Consider the following 12,089-nt stretch of genomic DNA (forward strand, 5'->3'; position numbering starts at 1 on the left):
GTACTGCTTAAATTATTCTCTCTTCCTCCTTCACCCTGGGCAGTTGAGTTTGCATAAGTTAAATGTACAGACGATGAAATTGTACCAGCCTCTGTAAAGAAACATAAACAGGATGAACATGCCTGATTATTTTCTGGCCTTACTCATTTTTATGTAGAAGATAAGAGTGAGTGTGATTTGGTTAGCAGCAGTGAGTTGAGGTTGTTTTAGAAAAGTGGGCTCTTGCAGCCCCAATCTTACCTGTTTGAGTTTGCAGGTCGCATGAGGTTCAGGAGGCAGCCCAGCAAATATTGCTGAGGCCCTGTTATGATGGTTGCAAACCCCATTGCTGGTGCCAAGTCAGGCAGAGAAGGAACATTGCTGCTGCCACACAGTGTCTGCCTCTGGCAACCAGGTGTCACATACACATGGTTATTTCCAAATGTTTAATGTGTGCCCCTAGCATCCTAGCAATTTGGCAGCAGAACATACGCATTTATTGAATTTCCTCTGGCCTAGCTACTTAGTAGATTCAAAATGAATAACAGAAGAAATGTTGTGGTAAATGTAATGCATGAAATGTGAATGTTAGAGGGGTCTTAGATATTATTTAGGCTATCCTCTGAATTGTACAAATAAGAGACAGATCCAGAAAGGTTAGATGATTTGCTATAAACCATGAGCTAGCAGCCAAGATGGAATGAAAGCTTTAATTGTCTGATGCCTGTTTTGTTGCTTTTTCTACTTGATAGAACTTATGGATCAAATAGTATTCCATAAGTTCAATTGGATTTACTCAGCCTGGCCTGCATAAGTGAAGCAATTCTAAAGGAAACTGCTATATACAAACACATGTAAACCTCATTCTCTGCTGGTTTGTATTCTGTTTGAAGTGGAAGTTGATGTTTGCTGTCATCATTTTGTTTTGTGTTAATTAACAAATCTGATTATGTGGCAGACATAGGAGCGTGCCCTTTAGCTCTGTCTTTAAGAGAACCTGCTTCAAAGAGTGTGGCACAGTCAGCTGAGAGCATCAAAGTTGCTGCACCTTTGGGATCCACCACATGCTCTGGGGCTCCCCATCAGCCTGGCTAAGATTTTCTCAGAGCTGCAGGTGATCTTCCTTCCTTCTCTCCTGTTGCTGGTGTTGGATCTGCAGCACAATCTGAGACTCTCCTGCTTTCTTCTGCTCCTTCTCTCCCCCACCCTTCCCAGACATGTCCCTATTCATAATCAGTCTCTTGAACTTTTTGTCCCAGCATCTGCATCCCAGAAGACCTGAACTGGCATAGAATACAGGTGGTTTTGAAAATATTTTTAGTGTCGTGTGCAGTAACTGTTGCAGAAAATCTTTAAAAACAAATCTTTATGTTGAGTAGGGCTGAAAATCGGTACATGTTTGATTAGTCATTTTTCACATTTTCTTCTCTTCAAGCCGGCATGAGGAGAAATAAAGTCAGAGCGATGGGAAGTACACTGCTGTCAAAGAGGCATGAGTCCCAGAACCAATTCTCTTTCTGACCTTCAAGAATTCCCTAAGCTGACAAAGAGCTTGGAGCCTCGCTTACTTCCTACAAAATGAACTGAGTGATCTCTGGATGTTTTCTTCAGCTCTGAATGTGAAACAGATGGCAGGAAAAGAGGTTGAGTGGCCAATTGGTCCCAATAGTGTGAGCATTAAGTCTAAATTTCAATTGAACAAATACAAGTTAGTACAAAGAAAAGAAATTCAGAAGTTGTGCAGTAATTGTCTCCATATTGTTGTCCAATTTATTTGTCAGTTCACTGACACCAAATACCTTGTTGCACATAGTGCAGTTTAACTAGCGTCTTTGTGTCAGAGTGCTTCTGAGATTTTTAATCTCCATGGTGAAACAAGATTATATGTAAGTGCCTGGAAATGGAAGCTTTATTCTCCACAATATGGAATAAGAAGATAGAGATATTTTAGTATGATTGCACCTTAAGTTATGTAACTCAAAATGCTTAGTATTTCTTCCCACTCTGTACTCACAACAGCTGTGGTTTAGCATTGAGACCACCCTGCTTTTACGAGTGATGGTAGCGTTCAGTAGTTGATAACACCAATCTGCGCTGGAGCTGACTTTCATAGTAAAAGCCCCTTCCTGCTCTAAGTCCATATAATCACACAGTTTTATAGAATATGGCCTCTTTTTACCACTTTTTCCTCTTTCAGTGCTAATTCTTAGCTTTAAAGCTTTTAAGCTTGCTAATGATGCTATGACATAGAGTCCTTACTTTATTTTATAGAACTTAGCTTTTTTTGGAGCTGTATTTTGTATTCAGTGGCTGAATTTGATTCAACATGGTCTTTTCTTTTAGGCTTGTTGGCTGTTTATATTCACTGTGTCTTTCATAAACATGTAGTAGCTGAAGCCGTGGTCATTAGAGAAGATAAGACTGCTTGTGTTAGAACTCTGAAATCCTAGCAGTTCATTTCATTTTTGATTCAGCATTTATTTAATGTTTCTTATGGATTGGGGATTGTGATGAGTGTTCTTGTTTTAAATGGTTGTTGGGAGGAGAGCACAGAATATATGTCACTGAACTGATGCGGTGATATGTTTCAGCACCTTTCATGTTGAAATGTCATGTTACTTTGTAACGTGAAACTTGTAAGATATAATGGAATCACAATATACCTTGTTCTCAGGAATTATATATAAAATATTTAACAACAGGTATGGCATAGTCACTGACCAAGCAAAACAAATGTTAAACAACCAGAACCAGTTCGTGTCAATGGAATCTCAGCTCCACCTGATATGAACATAAGTTAAATGGATTCAAAGTCTTATAAGTGATAGAAGCTTTAAAGAACATGCTTTTGTACATATTTTCTATATTTTCCTCATTGGGAAATGATTCATTACATTACAAAGATGTGAGCCACTCTCATTGCTTTTGTACCTTATGCCTTTGCAATTCAACCCTACCACTAGATGATAACACAACACTGTCACTAAATGATAACACAACACTACCACTAGATGATAACACAACACGACCACTAGATGATAGCACACCACTACCACTAAATGATAACACACTACTACCACTAAATGATAACACTACCACTGGATGATAACACAACACTACCACTGGATGATAACACACCACTACCACTAAATGATAACACATCACTACCACTAGATGATAACACAACACTACCACTAAATGATAACACAACACGACCACTAGATGATAACACAACACTACCACTAGATGATAACACACTACTACCACTAAATAACACACTACGACCACTAGATGTTAACACAACACTACCACTGGATGATAGCACACCACTACCACTGGATGATAACACAACACTACCACTGGATGATAACACACCACTACCACTGGATGATAACACGACACTACCACTGGATGATAACACACCATGACCACTGGATGATAACACACCACGACCACTGGATGATAACACACTGCTACTACTGGATGATAACACACCACGACCACTGGATGATAACACACCACGACCACTGGATGATAACACACCACTACCACTGGACACCGCGACTACTAGATGATAACACACCGCTACCACTGGATGATAATACACCACGACCACTGGATGATAACACACCACTACCACTGAATGATAACACACCACTACCACTGGATGATAACACACCACGACCACTGGATGATAACACACCACGACCACCGGATGATAACACACTGCTACCACTAGATGATAACACACCACTACCACTGGATGATAACACACCACTACCACTGGATGATAACACACCACGACTACCGGATGATAACACACCATGACCACCAGATGATAACACACCACTACCACTGGATGATAACACACCACTACCACTAGATGATAATCCCAAGCCCAATTCTGCAATATGTAGATTTTTATTGATCAAAAATTGATTAGAAAGCTGGTAAAAAATGATTCATATGACCTGTTTTGTAAAACTCAATGAAGTTGCAGTTTTCTCTTGTTTTAAGTATTTTCTTTGCAAGAAAGTTCCACCTGAGACAGATGAGGCTTTTTGTATTTGGTCTCAGACAACCAACAATCCTCTTGTAGTAGTCTGTTCTTACGCTGCTAATAAAGACAAATCCAAGACCAAGTGATTTATAAAGAAGAAGAGGTTTAATGGACTCACAGTTCCATGTAGCTAGAAAAACCTCACAGTCATGATGGAAGGCAAAAGAAGAGCAAAGTCACATCTTACATGGTGGCAGGCAAAGAGAGCTTGTGCAGAGGTACTTCACTTTATAAAACCATCAGATTTCATGAGACTTATTCACTATGATGAGAACAGCACAGGAAAATTCCACCTCTGTGATTTAGTTACTTCTCATCAGATCCCTCCTATGACTTTTGGGAATTATGGGAGCTACAATTCAAGATGGGTGGGGACACAGCCAAACCATATCACCTCTTAAACTTGTGGTTTTCCACAGAGGTGATTTTGCCTCCTAGGCAACGTTTGGCAATGTCTGGAGACATTTTCCTTTTCATAGCTCACAGTAGGAGGTGGTGCTGCTGGGCCATATGGATTAGAGGCCATGAGTGCTGCTAACCTTTCTACAGTACATAAGACCTGTCTCCACAACAAAGAATTATCTGGTCCAAATTGTTGACAGTGCCAAAGATGAGAATCTCTGTCTTGAACACATGGCTGGATGCAGAGCTTTTTAGGGATCAGTTTTGAGGCACCAACCCTACAGTAAAAGCTAGAGGCCTCATTGGATTTCTCTAACAAGTTCATGCAGCAGATATATAGTGTCTTTATACTGTGGCAGCTAATTGTGATATCTTTGTGATAGCTTTCATTTTACTAATAAGAACTCATATCTAACATTTATCATGCTAGTTAATAGACCATTTTCACCAATAAAATCCCATTTCCAGCAGTCATTTTGCTAATTAGCAAAACATCACTGTTGATTAAGACACAGATGACTGAAGCCCTTCTAATAGCCTCCTCTACTTTTCGAGTGTCTAATAAGAATACTTGCTAATTGCTCTTGGATTGTGCATTCTAATTCAGAGCTTACACATAAAATGTACACATAAAATCACATTGTATATCATGTGGTATTTTGAAACAAATCGTGGACATTAGAACAGATTTCCTTCCTAGAAGCTGTACCTACTTACTTTGTACAAACTCTCACTCTAAGTGCAGTTCATTTGATTCAGCTACCACATACTGAGTGTTTCCTTGTGGAAAGTACAGATGTAGATTGAACCAAAGATACAGAGGGAAGGAAAGCCCTTCTCTTGTCTCAGAGAATTTATAGTTAAGGAGAGGAGCAGTGGGTAAGTAAGCATGAATAATACAAGGTAAAGTCAAAAACAAGTGCCATAGGAAACATTGAAAGGTTTTATTAGATGCAAAAATAGGAGAAGCGCAAGGGTGTGACTTGGCAAAGACTCTGGAAGTAATGACCAAGAGTGGTTTTGGAACATGGGTGCTGGGCTGGGTCAGTGCATGGTGATGTGGTGATTCCACAGAGTTGACATAAGTACCTAAGTCTTCTTTCTCCTCACTGAGTTTCTTACTATGTCATAGTGCTAATAACTTTCAATTTATGAAATAAAACTAGAAAACTAAAGGACTAAATGTATAGTTTACAATTGTCCCCTCTCTCTCAAGCTATAGAAGAAAGTTTATAAAATTGGTTCTGATTTCATCCAGCACTGCATTTTGCTCCTTTTGCCAAGTACTATGCTGTACATAAAAGTTATGACAGAACTTATGGGAAAATTTAAAGCAAAACACCACCAGATCACTTTGTATTCAAAATCTATGTACTCCAACAACCTGCTCTCTTTATTCAATGTTGACTTTACTTTTTAATTTCAAAAATCATTCATTTTTGACTCTGCATTCTTATTTAAGAGAATAACAGATACACCTTTGTATTAGTCCATTTTTGCACTGCTATGAAGAAATACTTGAGACTGGGTAGTTTATAAAGAAAAGAGGTTTAATTGACTCACAGTTTCACATGTCTGAGGAGGCCTCAGGAATCTTACAATCATGGCACAAGGCAAAGGGGAACTAAGCACCTTTTCTACAAGGTGGCTAGAGTGACAAAGAGCCTGTGAAAGAGGAGCTTTCAGACACTTATAAAATTCATGTTCACCAGAACTGCAGGGAGAAACCACCCCCATGATCCAATCAATCACTTCCCACCAGGTCCATCCCTCAACATGTGGGGATTGTGGATATTACAGTTTGAGATGAAATTTGGGTAGGGATACAGAGCCAAACCATATTATTCCACCCCAGCCTCTGCCAAATCTGAGATTCTCTTTACATTTCAAAATTAATCACGCCTTCCTCACAGTCCCCCAGAGTCTTAACTCATTCTAGCATTAACCCAAAAGTCTAAGTCCAGAGTCTTATTTGAGACAAGGCAAATCCCTTCTATGTAGGAGCCTGTAAAGTCAAAAGCAAGGTAGTTACTTTCAGGATATAGTGGGGATACAGACATTGGGTAAGTGCTCTCATTCCAAATAGGAGAAATTAGCCAAAATAAAGGGCCCATGCAAGTCCAAATACCAGCAGGGCAGTCCTGAAGCCTTAAAGCTCTAAAATAATCTCCTTTGACTTCATGTCTCATACCCAGGTCACTGTCATGCAAGAGGTGGGCTTCCATGGCCTTGGATAGCTTTGCCCCTGTGGTTTTGCAGGGTACTGTCCTGATGCTACTCTCATGGGCTGGCATTGAGTGCCTGTGGCATTTCTAGATACACTGTACAAGCTGTCAGTGGATCTATCATTCTGGGGTCTGGAGGACAGTGTTCCTCTTCTCACAGGTCCACTAGGCAGTGCCCCAGTGGGGACTCTGTGTGGGGGCTTCAACCACACATTTCCCTTCTGCACTGCATGTTTCTCCATGAGGGCTCTGCCCATGCAGCAGACTTCTGCTTGGATATCCAGGCTTTTCCATACATCCTCTGGAATATAGGTGGAGGTTCCCAAACCTCAGTTTTTGACTTCTGTGCACCTGCAGACCCAACATCACATGAAAGCTGCTAAGGCTTGGGGCTTGCACCCTCTGAAGAAGTGGCCTGAGCTCTACTCTGGCCCCTTGTAGCCATGGCTAGAGCTGGAGCTGCTGGGACTCAGGTTGCCAAGTCCCAAGGCTGTACATAGCAGCAAGGCCCTGCGTCTAGTCCAGGCAACCATTTTTCCCTCCTAGGCCTCTGAGCCTGTGATGGGAGGGACTGCTGTGAAGGTCTCTGACATCCCCTGGAGGCATCTTCCTTATTGTCTTGGTGATTAACATTTAGCTCTTTGTTACTTAAACAAAACTTCGCCGCTGGCTTGAATTTCTCCCAAGAAATAGGTTCTTCTTTTCTACCACATGGTCAGGCTGCAATTTTCCAAACTTTTATGCCCTGCTTTCCTTTTAAACATAAGTTCCAATTTCACATCATCTCTCTCAAGTTCACAGTTTCACAGTTCTCTAGGGCAGGGGCAAAATGCCACCAGTCTCTGCTAAAGCATAGCAAGAGTCACCTTTGCTCCAGTTCCCAGTAAGTTCCTCATCTCTATCTGAGACCACCTCAGCCTGGACTTCATTGTCCATATCCTATCAGCATTTTGGTCAGAACCGTTCAAGAAGTCTCTCAGAAGTTCCAAACTTTCCCACATCTTCTTGTCTTCTTCTGAGCTCTCCGAATTGTTCCAACATCTGTCTGTTACCCAGTTCCAATCTTGTTTCCACATTTTCTGTATCTTTATAGCAGTGCCCCACTACCTTGGTACCAGTTGACTGTGTTATTTGTTTTCACATTGCTGTAAAGATACTATCTGAGAGCAGGTAATTTATAAAGGAAAGAGATTAATTGACTCACAATTGAGCTTGTGAGAAGGCCTCAGGAAACATACAATTGTGGAACTAGAAGGGAAAGCAGGCACCTTCTTTACAAGGCAGCTGGAGAATGAAAAGCCTGTGAAGGAGGAAATGTCAAACACTTATAAAACCATCAGATCTTGTGAGCACTCACTCATTATCATGAGAATAGCAGGGGGAGACTTCCCACATGATCCAGTCACCTTCCATCTGGTCCATCCCTCAACATGCAGGGATTATGGGGATTACAGTTCAAGATAAGATTTGGGTGGGGACACAGAGCCAAACCATGTCATATCCCAAGGTGGCAAAGGACATAATCAGTTGGCTGTTTTTACTATGTTATTAGTATAAAAAAGCTTAAAATGTCAATCAGGGATCTTGAAACTCTGAGAAGGGGGAGACAGAACAAACAAAAACCAATTGCCTTGGTATAATCCTGGGTGCTTGGGTTTGAGTTCCAGGCTTCAGTTAAAGAAGTCAATTGGAAGGATGGGCTTTTGTCTTTCATCTCTCTGGTCTATGTTCAACTTGTATTAGGTGTTAGAGCGTTAGTGGACATCAGTGCAGTTAAACATTTCAAGCTGGGGTCTGCTTAAGGCTGATGCTATGCCTCTAAATGGTCATTGAAAAGTATGATAATAGTAATAGGTTGGACATCATTTAAGTTCACTTAGATGAGTTTCCCTACTGAAGGTCACCCTCTAGGATGGTTTGGAATACAGTGCTAGAAGTATAATTCTTTGTTTATTAATGCCACTTGGTAAAAGCTCAGTGAACCCTATGTACTTTCTCCTAACAAAAGTCCAGAATTCAATTAATTGAATACATGGCTACTTTAATTATTCTGTTACGGCTAATTGATATTCACAGTGATCATGTTTTATAGCTTCTAAATGCAATATTACCTTACAAGTTTATGGTTCAGCCTCCTTTGATATTCCAGTTCTTTTTCTTTGTTTTATGTCAGTATATAATTTTATTAGGTTCATATATATTGCACCTCATATGTAGTTTTGTCAAGAAATAAAGCTCTTTTTCCTACTCTTTTTTGCTCATCTGCCTATGTGTGTTGTAAAATAGATTTTGCCTACCATAGATTATCCATATCATTGTGAAAGATTAATCTTTCTCAGTTCTCTCTATGTATGGTTCAGACTGTTAACAAGATTTAGAATAAATGGATATATAGTTACTGGGATGTCCTGTTTATGTTGTTAGAGAGTTGTTATCTTTTCTAAATCCTAGTAATCTCTGGCTTCATAGTGTTATCTCATGGAAAGTTGAGTAGGTACCTGCTTTGTTTTTTACCCTGAGCTGTTAAAAATTGAATACTGACATTTCAAGGAACATTGTCATTTAAAATATACAAGCTTTCCCATAGCACAGAATCTTGCCTTAACATGCCTTGTACTTGACATACAAAGTAACAGTACATTATCTGTGCTAAGTGATTGTGGTGTCACTGAGTTCCCAATGCCATGCACTTGGTGCCACACCTGAGTCCCCCGGAGCAACCAAGGCTAACAGAGCGTAGTAATGTCGAAAAGGTTGTGCTGTAAGGATTTTCCCAGGATTATTCATGGGAAGGTAGAGTTCCTAAAAGCTCAGTATGCTATATTCATAATCCCAGTTTTCTCTTGTATGAACTGTATTATACCCTTTGTCATGGAGCACCTTCAAGCCCATTCTGAAAAGAGACAAGTCTTTAAGGAAGTAAACATATGTACTTCACTTTTAATCTAGCTATCAACACCAAATTAAGACATCAAAATGTTTGTGTTGGGCTCCTTGAACTTGATTTCCATATTTTCTTTGTTTCTCTTGCATTATGGGATCTTTTAGTTTTCCATAATGATCCACTGAAGTACATTGTGTCACATTTTCCAGCCTAGTCATGTTATCCAAAATCTGGCAGGATCTGAAAACTATTCAATACGTATTTCTTCTGGGAATAGCAAATAGTAGATGGGGAAAAATGTTTTATATTGTTTTTTCCCAAGATATGATTCTATATCGATAGTAATCCTCTTTGTTTTTATTTGTTCATTTACAATGATTCTGTGTTAGGGAGCTCTATAGAGTTTTATTTTCTTGCAGTAGGTTAACTACTTTTTAAAAGTTGAATGTGACTCTCCATCCTCAGCAGCTATTAGCTTAGTCAATGTATTCTAGGCTTATTTAAGTTTCAGGATTCATATCGTGTGACTTTTCCTCCTAGCATCATATTAACTGTTTCAAAGCAATGTGCTATTAAAGTGTTGTGGCCATGTTTCTTACTTTGTTATTCTTCCCAGTGGATCTCAAACTATTGATTCTGTTTTCAGTCCAGGGAAAGATGTGTGCTGCTGGCCTATAATTTGGTGTTGTTGGGTCTTAGGAAATATCCCCCTCTTTGGTCTTTAGTGTACATCTGAGCTTTGGACATGTTGTTTTAAAATTATTCAAGGATCATATCTTAGAAAAGTGAGTGAGCTTCTTTCTGTACATCCTTTATTTAGGCTGTAATCAGCTCTTCAAAATTAAATTTGTTGATCTATGTAGTGTTCTCAGTAGGCTCAAGTGTTGAATTCTCTTAGTGTTTTCTAAATAATAATAATGGAATATCCATTACGATTTCTTTGCATTTTAAAAATTCTCACTGTGTGAACAAAAGGAACATTATTTAGTAGGAGTGTTTTAATAGCCATGGTGGATAATGACATACATTGAATGGGAGAGAAAACCAGGTGCTGATACATTCAGGGTTTAGTAAGTAATAGAATTTCCATGTTATATATAACTGTTCAAGCTGTTAAAACAAATTTTTTGAATTGTTAATATGATTATAGATGCCCTACCATGCTACATTTCCATCTCATAATCAAGTGTAAACATATGTAATATTGATGTTTAAAAGATTTTTTTGTGATTACAGAAGTAATAACTTCATTATAGGAAATAAAAAGCAGTCCAAATAAAAAATATATACACCACATATATCATAACTACTGTAAGTCTTACCATACTTTATACTTTTTTCCCTGTCAATATAAACAAGCACTCAGCATACTCTGTCCCTCCCTTCTGCTCCTCCCTCCCCCACTTCTCCTACAAAATTAGGAACTTAGGGCACATGCTACTTCATGAATTGTGTTTTTTTCTCACCTAACATTTTGAATTTTAAAAAATTTTCTATTAAAATATCAGCTTTCAAGAACTCTTACTGTTTGATTATATGGCTGGATCAAAATCTTTATAATCAATATCCTGTTGTCAGATTATATCTTATTTACCCAAGTCTCTATTGTTCACTCTTAGTTGTTGCTTTAAATAATACTGGTTGCATTTTCTTAGATATAAATTCTCTTATTTTTTAATATTTGCTAGGCTTGAGTGCCTAGAAGTGAAATTGGTCACATAGGAAGATTAATGATAGTAATGATTTATACACACATTCACACATTTATAGTTGTTATTATTATAAATTTTAATATGCTTAATTTATAGTCATTTAAAAAATTTATGTAGTTAAATTCATTCTTTCTGATATACAGTTCTATGAGTTTTGACAAATTCATATAATTGTATAATCACCATCACAATCAAGAAACATTTATTTCCTCACTTTAAAAAATTTCTTCCTTTTGCACCTTGACTATAAAGTATGTTTGTTTTTAATTTTGAATATATAAAGAAGCAAAAACAAGGAAATAGAAACCTCCCATAGGTCTACCATTCTGCTGTAACCTCTGTTGACATTTTGTAGAATATTATTCTACAAAAATGAGGTCATACCACCCTTGGGTTTATATAGTTTTTTTTATATTTTACGTGGTATACTTTGAGTACATATTTCATTTAGCCATTGGATTGGTTTGTTTTTGTTTCTCTTCAGTTCTAAACAACCTTGTAATGAAGTCTAAACAACCCTATAATGAACACCTTTGCATATTGTACTTAGGAAAAGTACTGTAAGTAGTGTTTTTAGATCTCAGGGTATATGTACATTTTAAAGACTTGTTAATTTTATCCGATTGATTTATACAATGGGTATACCAATTTATACTCTGACCAGCAGTGTATAGGAGAGCCTGTTTTCTTATATCCTTGCCAATATTGAGTATTTTTATTTTACATTTTTGTTAATTTGATGGATGAATAATGAAACCATGTTACCTTACTTTGTATTATCTGATTTGCTGTAGGGTTGGATTTTTTTTCATGTGTTCATTATTTGT

General features: G+C 38.2%; 1 protein-coding gene across 2 annotated transcripts in view; it reads left to right on the forward strand.

Annotated features, from left to right (window-relative positions):
* CHCHD3 (coiled-coil-helix-coiled-coil-helix domain containing 3) overlaps nt 1-12,089 on the forward strand; it is a 298,848-nt gene that overhangs the window by 183,522 nt on the left and 103,237 nt on the right. The window lies entirely within an intron of this gene.

Source organism: Aotus nancymaae, unplaced genomic scaffold, assembly GCF_030222135.1.
Source record: "Aotus nancymaae isolate 86718 unplaced genomic scaffold, 86718_ANA_hifiasm-v0.15.2.pri h1tg000002l, whole genome shotgun sequence".
NCBI classification, from domain to species: domain Eukaryota; kingdom Metazoa; phylum Chordata; class Mammalia; order Primates; family Aotidae; genus Aotus; species Aotus nancymaae.